Here is an 11,423-nt window from a genome sequence, read left to right as displayed (position 1 = left end):
CACAAGTAAGTAAAATATTTATTTTTCACACAAACATTTTTGATATTTATTTCTAGTAGATGATATACAACAAGAAAATCGTTCATCAATGAATTTATATACAAATTGATCATTTAAATGAAAGTCTGGATTGAAGAAATCTGTAATCTGGTGCATAGAATATCCTCTAGTTCGACACATCAAGTAAAACAAACAGTATTGTCCACATACAGTTGTATCATTACTCTGGAGTCTTTTCTTATTCACTTCAATTCTTGAATAGTTCATCATAAATTGTTTGAAATACGGAGAAAAATTATCTGGAGAATTTCCGTAAGAGTCAAAACATTCCATAATTCCATTTTCATTAAAATAAAAGGCAATCCAATGTTGACCAGGGTGATAAATTGGGTCTGTATTGGCGATGAATCCAGTTGAAGGTTTCCATATTATATGAGGTATTTCATCAGCTGCATATACACCACTAATATGTTTTTTCATTTCAGGATCACAATCAATCACACATTGTAGTTGAAATGTGTTCATTCTAAGATAATTCCTCTTTCCAGATTTATTTCAAAATAACTAGGATACTCTGCGTAGACAACACAAACTGTTGCCTTTTTCAATGGTTTCTTAAAAACTGCTTCAATGGAGCATGCTCCTTGTTTTAAAAGATTAAGGTAATGGCCTTCATCACTAAAATTGGGTTCAACGTCGAAACAATATAAGGCATTACCACCTGCTATGTCGTCCCTATTTAATGAGTTACCACTATCTCGCATCCATTTATTTGTCACTTCAAACATGCTTGTGAATGCTGGCAAAGTTGCACGTCCTGGTGCATCATAATTCAATTGCATTATATTTCCAGACACTGGAACCTGATTTAGTTTGAGAGCCAGCTGACTCAAATTGAAGTGTTGAAAGTTGAATGGATTGAGAGTGTAACTTCCAGCAGCTGCTGCAGAATCTACGAATCCAATTACTACTCGGGTAGGTCTTAACCCATTGAATAAGTTGTTATAGTTGAAACTTAAACTACCACCTGGGATGGAAATTAGTCGTACCTCTGTTCTCGTGAATGGATATTTTGCATTAGTTGATTTTAGTTTTTCTGCATGTGCTGTAATAATAGATGGATTAACTTGGAGTTTACACACTTTCAACGCAATATCTTCAATAACCACCTCAAAATTTGGGTTTGCTTCATTTGTTAAAAGGCAAAATTCTGGTCTAGAACGATACAGTTTGACATTAATGGCGACTCCATTCACAATATACCTATCCAAATTAAAAAGGTCATGTAGAAGGGGGCCTTCTAAATCACATGTCTGTGACTCTGTCAAATAGAGTGATCGATTGTATAGTGAACTATTGGTTCCATTTTTAACATCATTGTCATCATAATGTCCAGTTTTATCTTTTATCCACAATTGACTAGTAAGCTGAGATTTCTTAGCATCCGATCCATATGAAAGTAGTGTTTGAATCATTGATTTATATGGATAGTGTGTTGTTGTTGAAGTAACTAACTTGTTTTGTATGGTTACGTCTACTTGACTAAACAATGACTGTAGAAAGAGGTTTACAGGTCCCACATATTCGGTAGCTTTTAAAGATGAACCATCGCCATGTTTAATGCGGACTCTTAAGTACAGTTTGCTTCTTTTCAGGTCTATATATTCTAAAGAATTTTGAGCCGCAATAGAAAATTCTATGGGGGCATTTCCTGTTAATTGTGAAGTGGATCTCTGTTCATCATAGTACATACTAGAAACAGCTGTTTGAGTAGGGGGCAGACTAAATAAGTCTAACCCACTGGGTTGTGCTTCCTGAAATCCTTCTGTAGTTAAAGCTGCCATGGTTAAGCAAAAATGTCCTTAAATGAAGACTTCAATAGTTTTTTCTTTTCTTTTTTCAAGGTCTTTTTCTTTTTTCTTTTAGTTTGTTTTTTATGACTCTTCTTTTTTAATTTCTTGAGTCTTTTTACAGATGAGTTTTTCTTACTCTTCTTCACTTTTCGCGTCTGCTTCCTTGAACGTTTCCTTGTAGGACTGGTAATATTTTGTAATCTTTTTCTTTTTATCCCCTGTTTAATATTTTCTCTTTTTACTTCATCTTTGGCCTGATTCGTAGATTGTTGAACTGGTGAGACTAATTTTACTGTCACATTTTGATCATGTTCGCCTTTTTGGGGTGGACTTATTGGTGTTATGAACTGACGAGGACTTCCTATCAGTGATCCACCTCCTAATTGTTTCTCTGATTTGTTGGCATACTTGATGTATGGATTATGCCCACTTGTTCCTACATTTTTATAAAACTGAATCCATTTTTGTGTGTCAGGAATGTACATTTTATTAACATTCATTTTTTAGAAAAATGGGAATGACTTAAAATGGAGTGTTACAGTTGAAGGTTGATCTAAAAATGAAGCTAAATCATCTTGATTGTTAGTTATATAAATATCAATGTCATACATATTGTTGTTTTTTACAGAAACGTAGTGAGGAGCTTCGATACTGGTAGACCAATTTCCTCTAGTGGTAGGTGGTAATCTGCGTAGGAGTGGTTTCTTCTCACCTTCAACAATTGATTCGCCACAAATACTCGAATACAGGTAAATTGCATCTGTTCTTGACGTACTGCTTACTATGTCTGCATCAATCAAAGCAACTCTCCAAACTCCCTCAAGTAGAAGTGGTGCATTTAAATTCGTTTTAAACTTGAAAGCTTTGTTATTAGGAAAATATTCTAAAGATTTATCACTACTCATGGTAACGTAAATGCTCATCTTTACTTGATGTTGGTCTTTGGTTCTTTGATGACATCCTCATCAATCCATTGATTATATTTATCTGGCCAACCTTCAAATTTCACTAACCACTGAATCAGTCCATTTCGCTTACGCTTTCTAATTTTATTTTCAATATACCACATAGAGTTTTCATCTTTATTAACTTTTGTCATTTCTTGTTCATAAAACAATCCCGAGACGGCAGAATTATCAAATTCGGAAATTTTATAGACTGGAATAGATTGCATTCGAAATCGTTTTCTTATTTTAAAAATTTCTCTGGTGAAATGTTCATCATAAGACCGATCGAATACTTTATAAATTTTAGAGAGTCTGACTGTATCGTTCACTTTAAAATTAAATTTTTTAGGTTTCATAGGTTTTTTAGGTTTCAAATACATTTCATTGTTTACATCCTTTGGAGCGATGTTGTTGAGGCTTCTATGAGGTGTTGAATTATAGGTCTTGACAAGATCTTGTAGCACATTGATATATCGATGTGTTCTTTGTTTCGTGAAATAACGATACAACATATTTTTTATGGTTTTAATTACTCTTTCAGCAAAATTAGCTTTCGTTTCGGAATTTTCTGTGGTAAAATAGTAAATGTTTTTGCTTTTTAGATAGGCTTTCATTACTTTGTTGTTGAACTCTGATCCTTTGTCAGACCTACATTTTCTAAATGAAATATGCTTAAGTATTTTTTTTAATGCAGCTACAACTTCTTTCGCTGTTTTATTTTTCAGAGTCTCAATCCAAGTATACTTGGAGAAGATGTCAATTACCACAAGCAGGAAATTCACACCTGAGTTTTGGCTTTTTATATTGGATACATCAATCAAATCCATATCGAACTGATCATGTATTCCTGACACAATGACTCGAGTTCTGGTGAAGCGTCGTCTTAGTTCCTTTCTCAGACTATAACTGTCTTGATTGTGAAGCCATTTTCGAATTTTGTGTTTTCCAATACCCGATATACCTTTGGATTTTAAAACTCTGTAAAGTTTGTCTGGACCTAAATATGCACCAGCTTTAGATAAATCATAATATGATTTTCTTAATAAATCATGTACTGTTTTTGTTTTATTCATCTTGAGAGAAATACACAAAATGAGTGGTAGAGTGAAGTCTTTGTGTTTTTATCATAACATTAATACATCATGTGAATCTTTAAGAAAATATTCATCACCATGAACAACAACCCAAAAAATAAGTTTCATAATATAGTTTATTTCAGTTATACATGCATCATAAAACATACCATACAAAATAAATAGAAAACAAATTGTTGTATGCAGTCATTGGTATTTATTGTTCATCCAATAAATGAAGAATTGGTTTAACTAGTAATGGTATCACTCTATGAAATACTAACATAGTTCGCATTTTTCTTCTTGCATTTATCCTTGGATTGGCTAAAACTCGTATTGTTTGTTTAAACTGTTTAAGTTTTTCTCTATGTATATTGTTCACTACAACTCTCCTTTGAAGAATTTTAGAAGCAATGTCAGAGATCGCACCAATCTGGTCCCGAGATATAGATTCAATCAAAACTTTTCTGTCTCTAGGTTCAGCATAATACAATGCTTTGATAAAAGCAGAGTTTTGAAGTATACGTCTGTTCATGGTAAATATTCTGACAAGACTGTTTTAAAACACCAATGTTTAAAATTATTCAAATCGATTTTCAAGCAAGAGCAGTCTTTCGGTTGTATCCCTCACATCATCAGGTTTAGGTTTATGAATTTTACACCAGTCCTCAAATTGTTCAAGCACAATTGTTTTGTTATGTTCGGGAAGTTCCATTAGTTCAACTTGATTCCGAAGTTGGTTCACTATGTTCCTCTGATCTATTTTGTTAAAAGTAAGATCTAGATAAGTATGTAAATGTTCAATGTTTGTCCACATTAGACATGTATGGTTTACTTGGCTTGGATGGTCAACTTCACATCCATAACAATTTTCTCTGACAACATCATTTAGAAGTTCTAATATAGTTCTAGCATATAGGAAGTTCATAGTGTGTTTTATATATCTCTCGACTTGATTAACATCCATAGCGTCTGTATTCAACAAGAGTAAATGTTAAAATGGTAGATTAAAACTTAATAAGGTTCAATATAGTCTCAGTAGTGACGTCACTATTTGAATTAAAAAAAAAATGAAGGTTTATCTCAAAACATTGAAATGGGGTACTTCACAAGATACCATTTTTGCAAATAAACAATTAGGTTCCCATTTTAAGTGTTCATGTTCCACATTATCGCTTTCAGTCCATTGTTTCAAAGTAATATCACAATAGAAACAAGTCACGCGATCTCCGATATTGGTGTAGAAAAATCCATTTTTTATGAGTTCGTTTGGTTTTTGGATGAGTTGAGTTGGCCAGTTTTTATACGTCTGTTCTCTGGTTATGAAATGTGACATGTTAGGATGAACTGGTTTAAATTCGAAAGCATTCATAAAGTATGGTTCTACGTTCATCCCTTTGTAAGGCTAGGTATGTAAATTTCAATTTCGGTGTTTGTTCTTTTTGCAAAATCACTAATTATGTTATAGTATTCAGTCCAATCACCACCTCCTAATCCACAACCGATATTATGTGGTATTCCAGCAGATTTAATGTTAAGTGTTGTCAATTCTTCTAAACACTGGCGAAACCAATGTAGTCTGTTCTCTCTAGTATCTTTATATGGAGGTATGTGTCTATAGTCTTGATTTACCGTTCCAAAATCCCATTGACTTAAGAAACACACGATATCTGGATTCAAATCTTGTGGGGATTTAAAGACTCGAATCGTTCCGGGAATTCCTCTGTCTTCTAAAATAGCTAAATTCCTACAGTTTTCAGCTTTACGGGTGGAATAGATATCGGCCCATGGAAATTTTTCAGCTATCTGTCGAGACAAACCATGAGATCTAATGCATAGACAGTTTACCTGATGTATGACTACATTAACGTCTTTTGTTTTTAATAAATCTCCATATACAAAACGCACACCCATCTTCTTCCCTTCTAAAATATTGAATGCTTTATAATCTATTCGCGTATAAAAGAAATCTTTGATATGACGTCAGCTCATTGGGTTATAGATTATTTTATTACCACCCTATACACAACCATATGAGCTAAGTGATCAGTTGTGTAATCCGATACGGGTTAATCATCCATAAAACGGAAGCTAATTCACCAACAATAAGTTGTGTAACCAATTGGGCTAAGCGGACAGTTGTACAACCCAAAATATCCCATTGCACAACCAAATGGGCTAACTGGACAGCTTGCGCAACCAAATGGGCTAAGTGGACAGCTGCGCAACCAAATGGGCTAAGTGGACAGCTGCGCAACTGCGCAACTGGCGGCTTATCCCTATTTTACCACTACTCCCGGCAACCTGACTATCACTTAAATTAAAGTTAAAACAGACATTTTTTTCAAAATTCCCTATCATTTCAATATAATTTCCGTGACCCGTATCCGATTTCTTTAGTATAATATTCAAATAAGCAAAGTGGCGTTGATTTCTGGATATGATAGAATTAGGATGGAATTCAAGATTTGGTTTATAATACTCATATAACATTTATCAATAACAATGAAAATTACAATACTAATTAATATAAAATGTGGTAGTAATAAGATAATTAATAGTATTATCTAGCTATGTCGGTGTTTCTTCTAAATCAAACTGTAAACCAAATATATCGTATAAATTTAGTTGACCCAAACTAAAATCTAATTAACGAACTGGGTGATTAATAATCTTTACCATAACACACGAATACAACAGAAACAAATAAGATTTACAACTACAAACGTTAAGACATTTGACAAAATCCGATGAGAATAACAAATATAAAATCAAAACTAAATACATGAAGTTTGGATAGAAAGGTACCGTGACACGTCTTATAGCAATGCGAATTCACACTCAGCAAAACAGTCACAATCGGAAATAAGTCACGTTCGGTAATTAAATGATCAGACGACGTAATGTCAAACCACAATCTGACACGTGGTAAATTTTACTTACAAGTATGTATTGAATTTATATGAATGTTTGAAATTTTAGCCTACTGTAAGATATTGTTGCGTATAGAATAGTACATATACCTGGGAGGCAATACAGGTTTACTTTTCATGACATAGAATTAAGGTTTTTATATGCTTGATCACGGATATTGTAATGCAAGGCCACATTTAATCCGATGGTAATAATACTGTCAAGATGGCTAATATCAACGTAGACAAAATATTGCTGTCTTTAGGATGGTTCGGTCTTTACCAAAGACAACAATGCGTTTATTTTGCTTTAGCAATGACAGGTGCTGCATATGCAATACTCGCATATATTTTTGCAGGTAAGTCCCATATTGACAACTTGCTATTCTGATTAATTCGAACTTTCGGTGGAATCATTAAGTCTTTTTCAATTTTTTCTGTTATTCGTTTAATTCTTTTTTAACAACTGAACCAGATAGTTATTACCATTAAACAGTATCCGTTAGTCGCATTCTTATTACTTTATTATACTGAATATGAGACCGTAAGGCGCATATCATTCTTATTGTTCATTGTTTTTCAGCAGCGTTAAAATGTCATCTAAGAGGTGTCATGAATCTCTGCCTCATGTTTCTCACTTGAAATACGTTTCACGACATTTAAGATTTCCAGTCGTTTAAAATAACATTTCAAAATTAGATTTGGTTCTTGGGAGTTTTGCTGTATGAATTGTGTTGTGGTAGTGTGTCTATCGAGACATAATCCCCATCAGTAATCGCATAGTTACGAGTGATTGTCACGGATATCAGTCTTGGCATATTTCAGCGTTAATATTAATCCAAATCTATTAGAGGTATATTGATATTATACCAAGAGACCTCATTTTGAAAATATATCTTAGCTGTATTTGGCCAAACCGTTCGGAATTTAGTGCTTTCAATGCTCTGCAATCTCGTACTTGATTTGTCCTTAACATATTTTTTATTCAAGCGTCACTGAGGAGTTTGTTATAGACGGAACGCACGTCTAGCGTTCACAATCACATGACTGGTATCTTTGATGAGTTTTGTATAACTGCATCATACGACTTCATCACACTACAATTACATAAAACAAAAAGATAGTTAAATTAAAAAATTGAAGTCACCCCAATTTTATGGACACCATCACGAGTTGGTTGCCAGTTATGGAATATCTGTTTCACAGATGACGACGAATATGTTTAAATTGTCTTGACCACAATTCCGTCCTCTTTTCCTCAAGTGTGACCTACCGAAATTGGACTTGTCAACGAATTTTACTTAAATGAGCAACACGACGGGTGCCACATGTGGAGTAGGATCTGCTTACCCTTAGTGAGCACCTGAGATCATCCCGGTTTTTGTAGGGTTCATGTTGCTTATTTGTCTTTATTTTTCGATGTTGTGTTTTGTATATTGTTGTTTTTCTTTTTTCTTTGCCATAGCATTTTTTTTAAAATGTTTCCTTTAAATTTTTTTCTGAGTTCAAACCAAATACAAAGCAGAATTTATGTTCATATCACATTATTATGTTCTCGTCCTGAATATGCATTTAATTTGCCACTAGACGTTAAACAGCCATCCGTCTATCCTTGCATGAAAATAATTTGACAAAAATAATCCATATATCATTGGCACTAAACACTACAATTGCATAAGTACCATGTTTTATGTATTTTATTTTACTTTAATATTATTCAAATCGCTTACCAACAATTTCCATAATCTAGCTTACAGACCATCATTTACATGCAAGGTGCCTGTGAACAAATCTTTGGTGACTCAGGTTGTAAATAATACCGATATTCAGCTGATTGGTAGTACATGTGAAATCAAAGTAGTCAGAAATAATACAAATAGTTCCGGACATGATGTACTAATGACACTCCCATGTCATAATGGTTACAACTACGACATCCAACAAGATACTGTAATTACAGAGGTAGGTTTCTGTCCAAGACTCATCTCATGTTACTTGCTGTTATAGAAAGGTTGAACAGTAAGCTTTTATTCACATTTTCTTTGTCTACCTTTATCACAGAGGTAGGTTTATAATATAATTGCTGTACGTTGTGCAAAATTAGAATCTCTTATTATGATGTACAATTCCATTCAATTCTGTTTCATAATTCCCGCAATATATTTTCCGCTAATATGAAATTCATGTCCCTTGTCATTATGTCGGCCTGAGATGTTTTGCGATGTATAAACATGCAGTAAATAACCTTCTCAGATAATTATTATATATTTTTTTTGGTACAACAATGGTAAGCTTTTCCTTGTATTCCTTCTATTTACATGTTGACAGGAAATAGAGACTAATCGTGTAGTTATTTTTTTACCGAAAAAAAACATGCTAAAAAGAGTACGACTGTTATTTTGAAATTTGATACTGTATTGAAACCTTATGCTGTTAATTTTTGACAAAGGTGACTAAGGCCAAGTAGCAGCAAATGGTTGATGTCACAGATGTTTGCATTCAACAACATGTACCTCAAACATTTACATCAAGATAATTGATATTTATGAAATTTATGAAATACGCACCTGGATCTTAGAAATGTACATAATTTGTATAGGCTCATAAAGATTAAGAGATTGAAATATTGTACAAACATCTGTCTATTGCTGAAGACTATATGATGCCCTCTAGATGTCTTACCCTACATCACCGTTTAAGCATATAGCAATCAAGAATACATACTTTGATTTAAAATATTCACAGCGTGTATTATATCTTAAACAGATAATTCAAACGAATTGTCAAATATTTTTTTTAAATGAGTAGTACATGTATTTCTATTATACTGTTCCATGACCTTTAATCAAATTTATATATTTGTATAGTGGGACCTAATATGTCAAAATGAGGGTAAGGGAGAATTAACCCAATCTATGGTAACATTTGGCCAACTGTTTGCAGCCGTAATATTCCTGCCGCTTGCTGATCGGTATGGCAGAAAGAAAATTATTGTTTCAGTTGGATTTTCCATGTTTTTAGTTGTGACACTTATATCTCTGGCACCGAATTACTACGTTTATATGGCAATGAAATTTTTTTCTGGTGCCACTCTTGAGGTGAGTTAAAAATTAATTTGAAAAACAAACAATTTCCTATCTAACGAACTGTAAATTTTGCTGTGTGGTTATTTAAGTGTTGTTGTTCCGGAATGTGCATTAAAGATATCAAGAGTAACATAAGTGAGACAGCAACACTAAAATACCAATACAAAATAGACAACAGATAAGTATTATAAGTGACCAAACAGACTTAAAAGGCAGCGGATACCATAAACAATATGCTTGACTTGGATGCCAGAGTCTTATATAGGTGAAACGCGAGTATGGTATTCCAAATTATGAGCCTGATATTTTATTATGAGTTTTTGGAATAGGAATCTATAAATTTCGTAGGGAAAAAATTTCAGTGAGCATGCAACCCTTCCTTTATTCAACCGGAAAGTTTAAGAAGTTTAGTTTTATGACTGTGTGTTTATGGGCAAACGTCATTTTACCTAAAAAATGAAGGCTGCTGATAGAGATATTAAGAAGACATATTCTCTCCTTGTAAAGTCGTACAACATTTTTTAATGGAAATCCTTCACCTTATCATAAGTCCACCTTAAATTTTCTTGGATGCTGTCTAATTGACACATACCCCATACGTCAGTATATTCATATTCATACTATATTTATAACGAACGCGGTTAGTTTTCCTCCCTTTTATCTTTAATGATCCACTGGCACCTTCTTACGGGATATATGCGTGATCAAATTGCATGAAGTCTCAGATTTGTCTTTGAATAGCTAATGTGAAATTACAGAGGCGGATTAAAGGGTGGGGGAAGGGGATCCGCGCCCTTATGAAGCTACATATATGGTTAACGCATAGACTTTTCACATATTCTACTCCTTACGTTACCTAGTTTTAGGGAACCCCCTTTTTCAAAATCTTGGATCCGCATCTGATTCAAACCGTGTGGATAAAATCATTTCCGAACACTCAAGAATACATTGTTAGAAGTAAGCATTCTCCTCAGATTTTCCATTGATGTGTGGTCCAAAACGGAAAATACATATTTTTGTTGTACAAAAGGAATAAGTAGATATTTGTATTGAAAACTGTCAATTCTACTACACTTCAACAAATACTGACCTTCAAAACGAACCGACACAATATACTCAAATGACAGAATCGAATTTCGGGAAAAAAATGGTTTACCGGACGTGAAAAGCTTTAGTTATTAATATTTACTACATTGGTTGCATAACACCGTGATTTTCCAGTAACATTAAACAAACAAAAAACGATAACCTCACATGTGAAATAAATCCGGTAATTTCACTCATCTAACCTCTTTCAACAATGGGCGTTGTCAAGACATTGCCGATGGCGTTGCACCAGAACGAAATCAGAATGTGCAGAAAAAGCTATACTAGGATTTTCTGCTGTATTTTATAAAAATAAACCAGTCTATTGAAAGGATAACTTATCAAAGAATTCAAATATAGTCAAAGGTCAAACTCACTCGTGACCGAACATCAATGATATTTAACGCATCAGCTACGCGCATTAATGAATTAATATGTTGTTCGCTCACACCTTGAACAATTTTCT

The 11,423-nt window shown here is 33.5% G+C and overlaps 1 long non-coding RNA gene across 1 annotated transcript; it reads left to right on the top strand.

The window, feature by feature from the left end:
* The first annotated feature begins 868 nt into the window (after positions 1 to 868).
* On the top strand, positions 869 to 3,861 carry LOC127733975 (uncharacterized). The gene is made up of 3 exons (XR_007997317.1): positions 869 to 975; positions 2,482 to 2,602; positions 3,526 to 3,861. It is a non-coding gene; the product is annotated as an uncharacterized LOC127733975 (long non-coding RNA).
* The last annotated feature ends 7,562 nt before the right edge of the window (positions 3,862 to 11,423 follow it).

Source organism: Mytilus californianus, unplaced genomic scaffold (genome assembly GCF_021869535.1).
Source record: "Mytilus californianus isolate M0D057914Y unplaced genomic scaffold, xbMytCali1.0.p SCAF_3, whole genome shotgun sequence".
Lineage (NCBI taxonomy): Eukaryota > Metazoa > Mollusca > Bivalvia > Mytilida > Mytilidae > Mytilus > Mytilus californianus.
The sequence above is the reverse complement of the archived record's forward strand: the minus strand, read 5'-3'. Positions and strand labels throughout refer to the sequence as shown.